This window comes from Mus caroli, chromosome 15 (assembly GCF_900094665.2).
Source record: "Mus caroli chromosome 15, CAROLI_EIJ_v1.1, whole genome shotgun sequence".
NCBI classification, from domain to species: domain Eukaryota; kingdom Metazoa; phylum Chordata; class Mammalia; order Rodentia; family Muridae; genus Mus; species Mus caroli.
Genome location: NC_034584.1, coordinates 65,325,062 through 65,334,059, shown reverse-complemented (window position 1 = coordinate 65,334,059; position 8,998 = coordinate 65,325,062). Strand labels below are relative to the sequence as shown.

The window sequence follows — 8,998 nt, the reverse complement described above, 5'->3', positions numbered from 1 at the left end:
ACTTTTATTTAAAAAAAAATACCATGACCAAAGACAACATAAGAGAAAATCATTCAGGCTTATGGTTCCAAAGAGATAGTCCATAATAGCAGGGGAGGCACGAGAGCTGGAATAGGAAGCTGATGAGATCACATATCAACCATCCAAAGGAAGCAGAGAAGACTGGAAGTAGGGAAAACCTGTCTGCTGGCAAGGTCCCATCTCTTAAAAGTTACACAACATCCCAAACAGCACCACCAATCAGGACCAAGTGTCCAAATACATGAGCCTATGGGGATATTTCTCAATCAAACCACTACACCCCTCTTTCCCTTTATGTGGTTTATCCCATCTTCAGGGCTCATTAGAAGATAAGCCAAGGCATAAGCTTACAGGCATCCTATCCAGCTCATCATGGAAGAACAGAGTCAGAGGAGTCAGGAGCCTTGCCTCAAACCACAAACACTACAATGCTACATGCATATATTATACCCAGGTGCATTTTAATGAAACTCCTCGTAATGGCACAGAGCTTTCTACATCTTTCCAACAAGGTCACCGAAGAGCTGGCTCACTGGATCATCTCAGCAAATGCTGTGCAGTATGCCATCCAATATGTTGACATGCTGTATCATGGTATTTTAGAGGTCAACACATATGTACCAGTGCATATGTGCATATGGATAAGTATTCATATTTAGTGAAATTACTTTGAACACATTTGAGATATAATTATTCTTAGTAGGGACTTGTTCCTTGTGAGTTTAAATCCTTGTTTGTTTTAAATGAGGAAAATTAACCAGTAATTTTTAAAGGGAATGTGCAAGAATAAGCACTGTATCTTAGAAACTGGTTCTTTTGTGTGTTCTGGTACTTCACTTGACTTCAAGGAATTTAGCAGTTCAGTGTTGGACTCTCATGAAATTGTTTAACATGTGCTTGTAGTGTGGAAGTTCTAAGCCTGGGATAATGAGATGACAACAAGGAGCCATCTCTGGTCTTTTGGGTGATGTGTCACATATCCATCCCCTACCGACTCCTCCCTCAGTTTTTTCCTTCTTTCATCCTATCCTCACTTCTCTCTCACAACCTGTGACCCCCTTCTGAATCTCTTCTGTCATAGAATTGTGGGGTAACTCCCTAGATCATACAAGGACATTCCCACATTCCACACTCAGAAAAATTTTCAATTTTCTGAGCATATCGCTTTTATTATCACATGGCTACTTTCTTCATTAATAAATAAAATTCTGAAATACACTCAATTTTCATTTGTATGAGAGCAAATCTCATACCTTTAAAAGAGAAGTCCTATCTTTCCACAGTTGGATATGTCTTCTACTGTGGTGGTTAGATGCCTTCTGGATTTACCCTTCCGATGCAGGGAAATTGCTAGCAGAGATGGGGACACTTATCCTCCGTGTATGCTCTATTGAACAGAGAGGTAAATTCTGAAAAGCAATTGAGTATTAGTGTCTCTGCTGTTCTTTTAGTTTCCTTTCCTTGATTTTGTGTTTGACTTTGATCCATGGATAACTAATAAATTACTTGCTGAGACTGAGCAGCAGTATCTCTGAACTTGACTTATGACCAGAACATCTAGACAGTTCTGCCAGCGGAGTAATGGAGTGTAGGGATCTTTGTTGGGTCAAAAATAATGAAGAATTTGGCTCTTAGTCTTTTTGTTCATGTTCACTTGTCTATTTGAACTCAAACCCAATTAAGAATTTTTTGTCATTAGAAAGAACTATTTTTTTATTTTAGGACTTCAGACTGAACCCAGGACCTCTTACATGTCAGGCACATATTTCACCACTAAACTATGTTCTCACCCTGAGAGCTGCCTTTTGATATCTGGATCTTCAAATCTTTGTATTCTGCATCTCTGTCTAGTGTAAAAATGGAAGCTCAGACTCTGGGGTTATGTTTATGACTCCAGAAGACCCTAACTTATATGTAAGTAGATGTCACATTCCTAAGTCTGAGTCATATTTATAAATTAAGCTGCAAATTTCTTATATATAAGATTCTGTTTGTTTGTTAAGATAACGTTATATGTACATAAGTTAGATATTCTTTTTAATATTTTATTCTTTAAGCATTTCATAGATGAAATTTCACATTCACCTAACTCCGAATTCCTCTAGCCCCCTTTTCTACTATGTTATCTTTTTAAAAATTACTTGTTGATTTTTAAAACCATCAAGTCATTTGTGCACTACCCATATATCCTAGGATATATGCCTAACTATGAGGTTGAGATGTGTCCCAAGCAGACAATTGGATTTGAATGGGATATACAAGGTATAGGACAGATCCATGGGCAGATTTAAATTTTAAACATCTGCACCAGCACTCCTCCACTCTTCTTAAAGACACAGTTAAGTACCTATCTTTTATTAAGAACTCATTTCTTCCTCTGAGATCCAATGAGATTGCATCTTTGACTCATGGCATTATACTGGTGGAGTCCTTCTCATGACATTAACATCAGAGAAAACAGATGGTCTTGAGTGCTATTTTGATTAAGGGTTACCTAGTTTGAAATGCTTCTATAACAACTTCACATTCATGCACTATTGTACACACTTTTTAGGAAGAAGGATCAGTAGACGTTTATATAGTTTCTAAGTGGAAAGGACAGTATTTCTAATTCAGAATGCATGGCTGCCACCAGGAATCTTTTTCTCTTAACCTGTACTCTCCTGTGTCTGGCTCATCCAAGGAATTTAATACATTTGTACGGATTGGAGAAATGGATGAGTGAGTGGAGGGATGTGAAAATGGTATGTTTACCTGTGCATGGATCTCCACCCTGTGAATACTATCATATGATCACATGAGGCCTCCTGAACTGCTGACACTGTCACAATGCGCTCATCACTTTTCCTCCTGGACCAGTCTTGGTGATGGTATAAACCAAACATGATATGGATCTGTGTAGTGTACTCCTGGACACACACACACACACACACACACACAATGTATGTGTGTGTGCACAAGAACATGCACATTCACACACACATACCCTGTTCTTGACAATGCACCAGTTTTCTCTGAGCTACTGCTACTGTTGTTGTTGTTAACAGGAGTGGCAGCGTAGTATGAAACAATAGCAAACGTTTGAACCTACAGTGTTTCTTCTCTTGATTTCTACAATCTGTGTTCAGGGAGATAAGCTGCTGTTGCTGTGGTTTAATCATTTCATGTGTGAGACAGAGCTGTTGATATCCATCAGACAGTACTGTGTTGGGTATTAACTATGTTTCAAGTGTTTGTCCAAAGTCGATCCTTAAGATTTGATAGTGCCTTCCCTGTTTTCATGTCTCCGAAACCACTTTCATGATATATATATATATATATATATATATATATATATATATATATATATTTTAACAAAAAATGCTTCTATTACAAATTTCTGGAAATTAGAAAGTACATACTCCAAATTCTATTTACATTATTCCTCAGCCCTGGGCCTCACAGCTTGAGGCTTCTAAACTTCACATAAATCTGGATTGTCGTACATCCTATATACAATTTAAAGGTTAACAAGTTAGATTTCTCAGCACCAGAAAAAGTTTAATCTTAAACAAAAAATAGCTTTAACATCTGTTGTGTGGCATCATGGACAGCAAGGGCAGCATACAATGTAAACTGTCCTAATTCTTCCCGATTTTAGCATTCTCAGAGGGATCCCATCTTTGATAATGGCAGAAAGTGCAGAGACATCTGAATGGCTCACTGTCCGGTTCAAACTCATTTCCTTCAAGCCTTCTTTGTCTCTGCTCAATCCGAACAAGTCTTCTCATCTTTGCTATAGGGTCTTTCAGCACCGACAACAAAGTGCGGACCCTTCTCTTGGGAAAGGCGCTTTGAACTTCCCTCCGGATTTTTTCACTCTTGTTCTCCACAGGTACGGCTGCAATGCGGCTCCGTAGACTGCGCCGACGTGCGGACCGCTTGACACCGGGGTTTAGGGTTAGCTTTTTCATGACCTTTACTAGTGTTTCTGGTTGTAGGACCTCTGTATCATCGAATGAGTCCTCTTCATTTGTCTCCTGAGGAGTTTCAGGGTCCTTCATTGGGTCGACTTTCTCCGATAGTTCCTCCATGGTGATGTGATGGGCAGAAGCCTCAAAAGCTAGCTCGGAACAAGATTGCTTAGTCTTTGAAAAGACCTAAGACTTCCAAAACCCAATTAGCAGTCCCATGATATATATTTTTAACCGGTGAACATTATAATGATCTGTCGGGGACCCACTGGCGTTTTGAGCCTCAGTGTAACAAGAATGCCTCCCAGAACAGTGTGGATTCTATAACAGTCTTTTGCATGCATATAACAGGTGCTTGATCAATAACAGAAGATTTGAATGAAATATTTCCTTATACCCTTAGCAAAATAATAGTCCTCTCATTTTCAAGAAGAAGCAGAAGAACAATCAGTCATACAATTCCAAATCTGTTCCACATACTCCATGGGAAGTAGAATGATGTGTCAATTAAATGTCTGATTATGCACCAGATATGTAATTTTCATATTCATAAAGCAATCATCCATTATTAAGATTTCTTCTTTTAAATGAAAAGGATCCTTTATGTAGGATGTTAGTAAATTACTTTTATGTGGGGAGAAATGAAATGCATTTCTTTTAAACATCAAAATCTTAATTGGAGCCTTCACAAAGGCTTCCAAAGATGCATTTGTGAAGAAATAGCATTTTAGGGAGATGGTTTGGCTTGCTCCAAACTGAAATGTCTATGCATGAAATTAGCTTGGAATATGAAAATACATGTAAGGAGTAGATGGTTTAATGCCTTTATATCTTTTTTGTCTTTTTGTTGGCTAAAAAATGCCCTCCCCCCAAAGGCAGGCAAAGCTGAAGCCATTATTCCCACTTACACATAAAGTGAAATCAGGAGCTGAGCAGTTCCCTGGGAGTCAGAAAATCCACTGGTGACCCACACATCTAGCATCAGTGAGATCCTGGGACAGACACGATTAAGAGGCATCTTTGCCAGCATTTATGTTCTGGTGTCCAGAGGTCTTAGATGCTCCAAGTTTCATTTTTCTTCCTCAAGACAAAGAAAATGCCAGCATAGGCCCAAAGCAGCCTTCAGAATAAAATCAGCTAAAAACTTTGTTTAAATCACAACCAGCCTCCAATTTCAAGCCCATCGTCCTACAGCAGTATTTTTGCTAGCATCTCTGTCTCTTGGATGCCAGCCCAGGGTCTGAGTCAGATGTGATACTGCACCTTGCTCAGCCTGAGTATGTTCCACTGGTCCCTTACTCTGCTGCTGCTGACCAGGCACAAGAAACTGCATATTGGGTAGTACAAAAAATAACACTGAAGGCAAAGCTAGGGGTGGTGCAAGGGACACTCACAGTCTTTGCACTGCCCTGTATCACCTGCAGATTTGGACCACTTCTCTCTGTTCTAGATGCATCCCAATAGTGGCAAAAAGCAGTGAGATGTAACCTTTTTATAGGAAGAGTTGAATGGAAGGATAGATGACTATTAAAAAGATTACAAACTTTGGGACATTTGAATCAATGCTATTATAAGTAATTCACATTTATTTTTGTCTTGATGATAAAGAGAGAACGCATTAACTTGTGATGTCTGGATCATATGGAGACTGCACAGAATACAGAGCACTTTGGACTCCCCACCCTTTTTGATTTTGTAAATTTTTGAGTTGTTTTATTTTGTTCTGTTCTGTTTGCACAAAAATGGGATCATCCCACAAAACTTTTATAAATCTTTTTTTTTCACTTACTGTTTTAGACACTATTAAAGAGCACTTAGGATTGTTGGTTAGCAGTGTGTCCGTCATCTTTTATTTTATTCAAGTTGTCGTCTCTACTGTACATGGCAACCTCTTCTACTTTGTTATTGCAAATAATGCACTAACATCTTCTCATGAGTGCAACTTTCCTAGCATTGCAAGGGGGCATCGGTGACTTTGGTGCTTTGCTTAGATAATTTGCAAGAAGTAGCAAAGAAGACTTAAGATGCTGACATACACACCAAGTTATTAGGAGCCAGGACTATCTTGAAGAGGAAGGTGACAGGATTATAAAATAAGAAAGTCAAAATTATCAAGAGATCCACTTGTGGCAACTGAAGACATTATAACCTGTTCTTTATTACTCATGGAATATAGGCATGATGTGAACTTTAGTTTTGATAAATAAGAATGTAATGGGCAGTTAAGATGTGAAGGTATGACCAGACATGGTGATGCGTGGTAATGAGTCCCCCAGATGTCTGGAGCATGAACTGCAGTCCTCATAAAGCCTGTGTTATTCTGGATTAGTATCATGTTAAACAATTTGATTTTCATCACATTTCAGAGCAAACACCTTACTGGTAATTAACATTGAATTTAAAGAGTGTCTCTGAAGCTTCCAGGATATCCCCAACTATACCCATTAGAAGGGTTTGTCAAGCCTTAACAAGCAGATATTTGGCCCAAATATCCTCTTCAGAAAGAGGTAGACCCAAACTGAGTGTGATTGGGCGTGATTTTCAGTGGAGAGTCTTCATAACAAGTCTCTTTGTATTCTAGTGTCCACTGCTGTGGGCTGTTAAGATGTATTCATATACCATGATCACCTTATTGGCCTTGAGACTCCATGTTTTAGAACTTCTGCAGTGCATGGAGCACAGAGTCAAGTCCTTGCCTTAACACAGAAAAGAACAAATGCTTTAATCTTGATGCTTCCTCCTGTATTCTCTAGGTTGAATCATTCATCCCCTGTCACCCACACTCCAGCGAGCCTATCCCCTCTCTCTCTGCCCATTACTCTTGCCTCTCCCTGAAGCAGTGCAGATGTGAATTGCCTTCTGAACTGTTATCTCTAACATAGAAAGACAGACTGTGGTGCAGGTACCCTAAATGCAGAGGTCATGAAGAGCATCACAGATTAGAATCAAGAAGGCCTTAATAACTATTTTAATGCCACCCTGGTTGACTAACACATGTAGTGTCTCAAGGTCACACCAGATGGCAGGAGGTTATTACAGTGGCAAGAATTCCAGTCTTTTTTTTTTTTTTTTTATCTCAGCATGGAGTGGGAGGCAAACCATCCCATTCTAGCCATTTACCCTACAGAAATCAGAAAGAAGCTGCATGGAAAAGAAGTATGGTTGGACTTTGGATAAAGGAAGGAGGATGTTCCTGGCAAACAGCAGAGGAAATGAGATATGCTCAGAGATTGTTACTATGATTGTCAATCATGGTTAACCAGCCTCCAGACATGCCTGTAAAGGACTTCCTGGACTGGATTAATTGAAGTAGGAAGACTTATCCGAAATATGGGAAACACCATTCTATGGGCTGAGGACCAGGATTGAACAAAATGGAGGAAGTGAGCTAGGGAGTAGCATCCATGACTCTCTACTTCCCAAATGTAGGCGTAGTATGAATACTTCCTTAATTGTCCTCCAGTCTTTCCTGCCATGAAGGACTGAACGCCAACCTCTAGATGAAAAGAAAGCCTGCCTTTTGTCAGCAACAAAATAGTTACTTAGAAAAGATATTTTAGCTTCCCCTCTCTCCTTCCTTCCCTTCCTCTCACCTCTCCCTTTATTTATTTATTTTTGGACATGATTTGGATAGGGAACAGGTCATGGCTCTACGTCTAGAGTAGTACAAAATACGCAGTGGGCTATATCTCCCTTTCTGTACTCTCCAATTTCAGAAGATATATGTAGCTAGACAAATCTCTTGATCTCTGGGCTTATGATATACTGTCAGTAAAGTAGAAATAATAGCATTCAAGCCACATGGTTGGCAAAGGGGGTTCAGGACAGACTTTAAATGTGAAATGCCCACTCAGTTTGCTTGCTCATCTTGGGAACTGTTAAGTGGACTGTAGGTTAATAGAGAATGAAGAACGAGAAAGCTGCTTTTTGGTGGAGGTGGGGAGCAGGAGGGAGACTGGAGAAAGGAAGAGCCTTAAATTGTGTATATAGAAACATGAGAGAAGCTGATTTCACAGACCATAAGGCTGTGACATTTGCTTGTGGATTCTAAAACTCATCAAGGCCACCTACTTGTGAGGGGCCCACATCAACTTGCTTGATGAGAAGGTGCAGGGTTGACCCCCAGTGATGTTACCATCAGCACTGAGGTGGAAGTGGCTCCATGCAGCGCAGAGCAAGGTTACTTTGCAGTTATCTCAGGAAATAGATAGAAGCATCCACCGGAGTACCTCCAGCTTTTAATAACCATTTCTAGGCACTGGAAACTCCCTTCTCCAGGAATTTTCAGGGCACTGAGAATGTTTTCTTCACCGCCTCTTATTGGCTCAGCAGTCACCCACTCGTCTAACATTTCTTCAGATTCAGTGCAAACATCGCCTCCTCTGTGAAGCCTCGTGGGCAAATCTAGGCAATGGCAACCAGGGCTCCACAGCTCTGTGTGCATCCTCATTATAACTGCTGACCCTGACCATCCATGCTGATCCCATTATGACAGGGGCCCAGTAGCTGCCAACTTCACCCCCGTGCAAACCTCCCTCATGTTTTGGCAACTGTAAAAGGTGGGTGTGAGACCCACAATGCTCTATACTCTGTATTTCATCTATTTGAAATGCCACTAAGCCTCTCTGGAAAAACACTCCTGCCTTAAGCTTAAGTTAAAACATCACCTGCTTTTGGGAGTTGCTCCACTGACCACATGAGACAGGAGATCTTCCCAGGGTATCAGGGCAGCTGGTTTTGTATGCCATTGCCCATACCATGTAGTCTTTTTTTTTAATTTTTAATATTTTTTATTACATATTTTCCTCAATTACATTTCCAATGCAATCCCAAAAGTCCCCCATACCACCCCCCCACTTCCCTACCCACCCATTCCCCTTCTTTTGGCCCTGGCATTCCCCTATATTGGGGCATATAAAGTTTGCAAGTTCAATGGGCCTCTCTTTCCAGTGATGGCCGACTAGGCCATCTTTCGATACATATGCAGCTAGAGACAAGAGCTCCGGGGTACTGGTTAGTTCATC

The 8,998-nt window shown here is 40.3% G+C and overlaps 1 pseudogene; it reads right to left on the bottom strand.

The window, feature by feature from the left end:
- Positions 1–3,408: 3,408 nt before the first annotated feature.
- On the bottom strand, positions 3,409–4,180 carry LOC110310986 (annotated as a pseudogene).
- Positions 4,181–8,998: the final 4,818 nt, after the last annotated feature.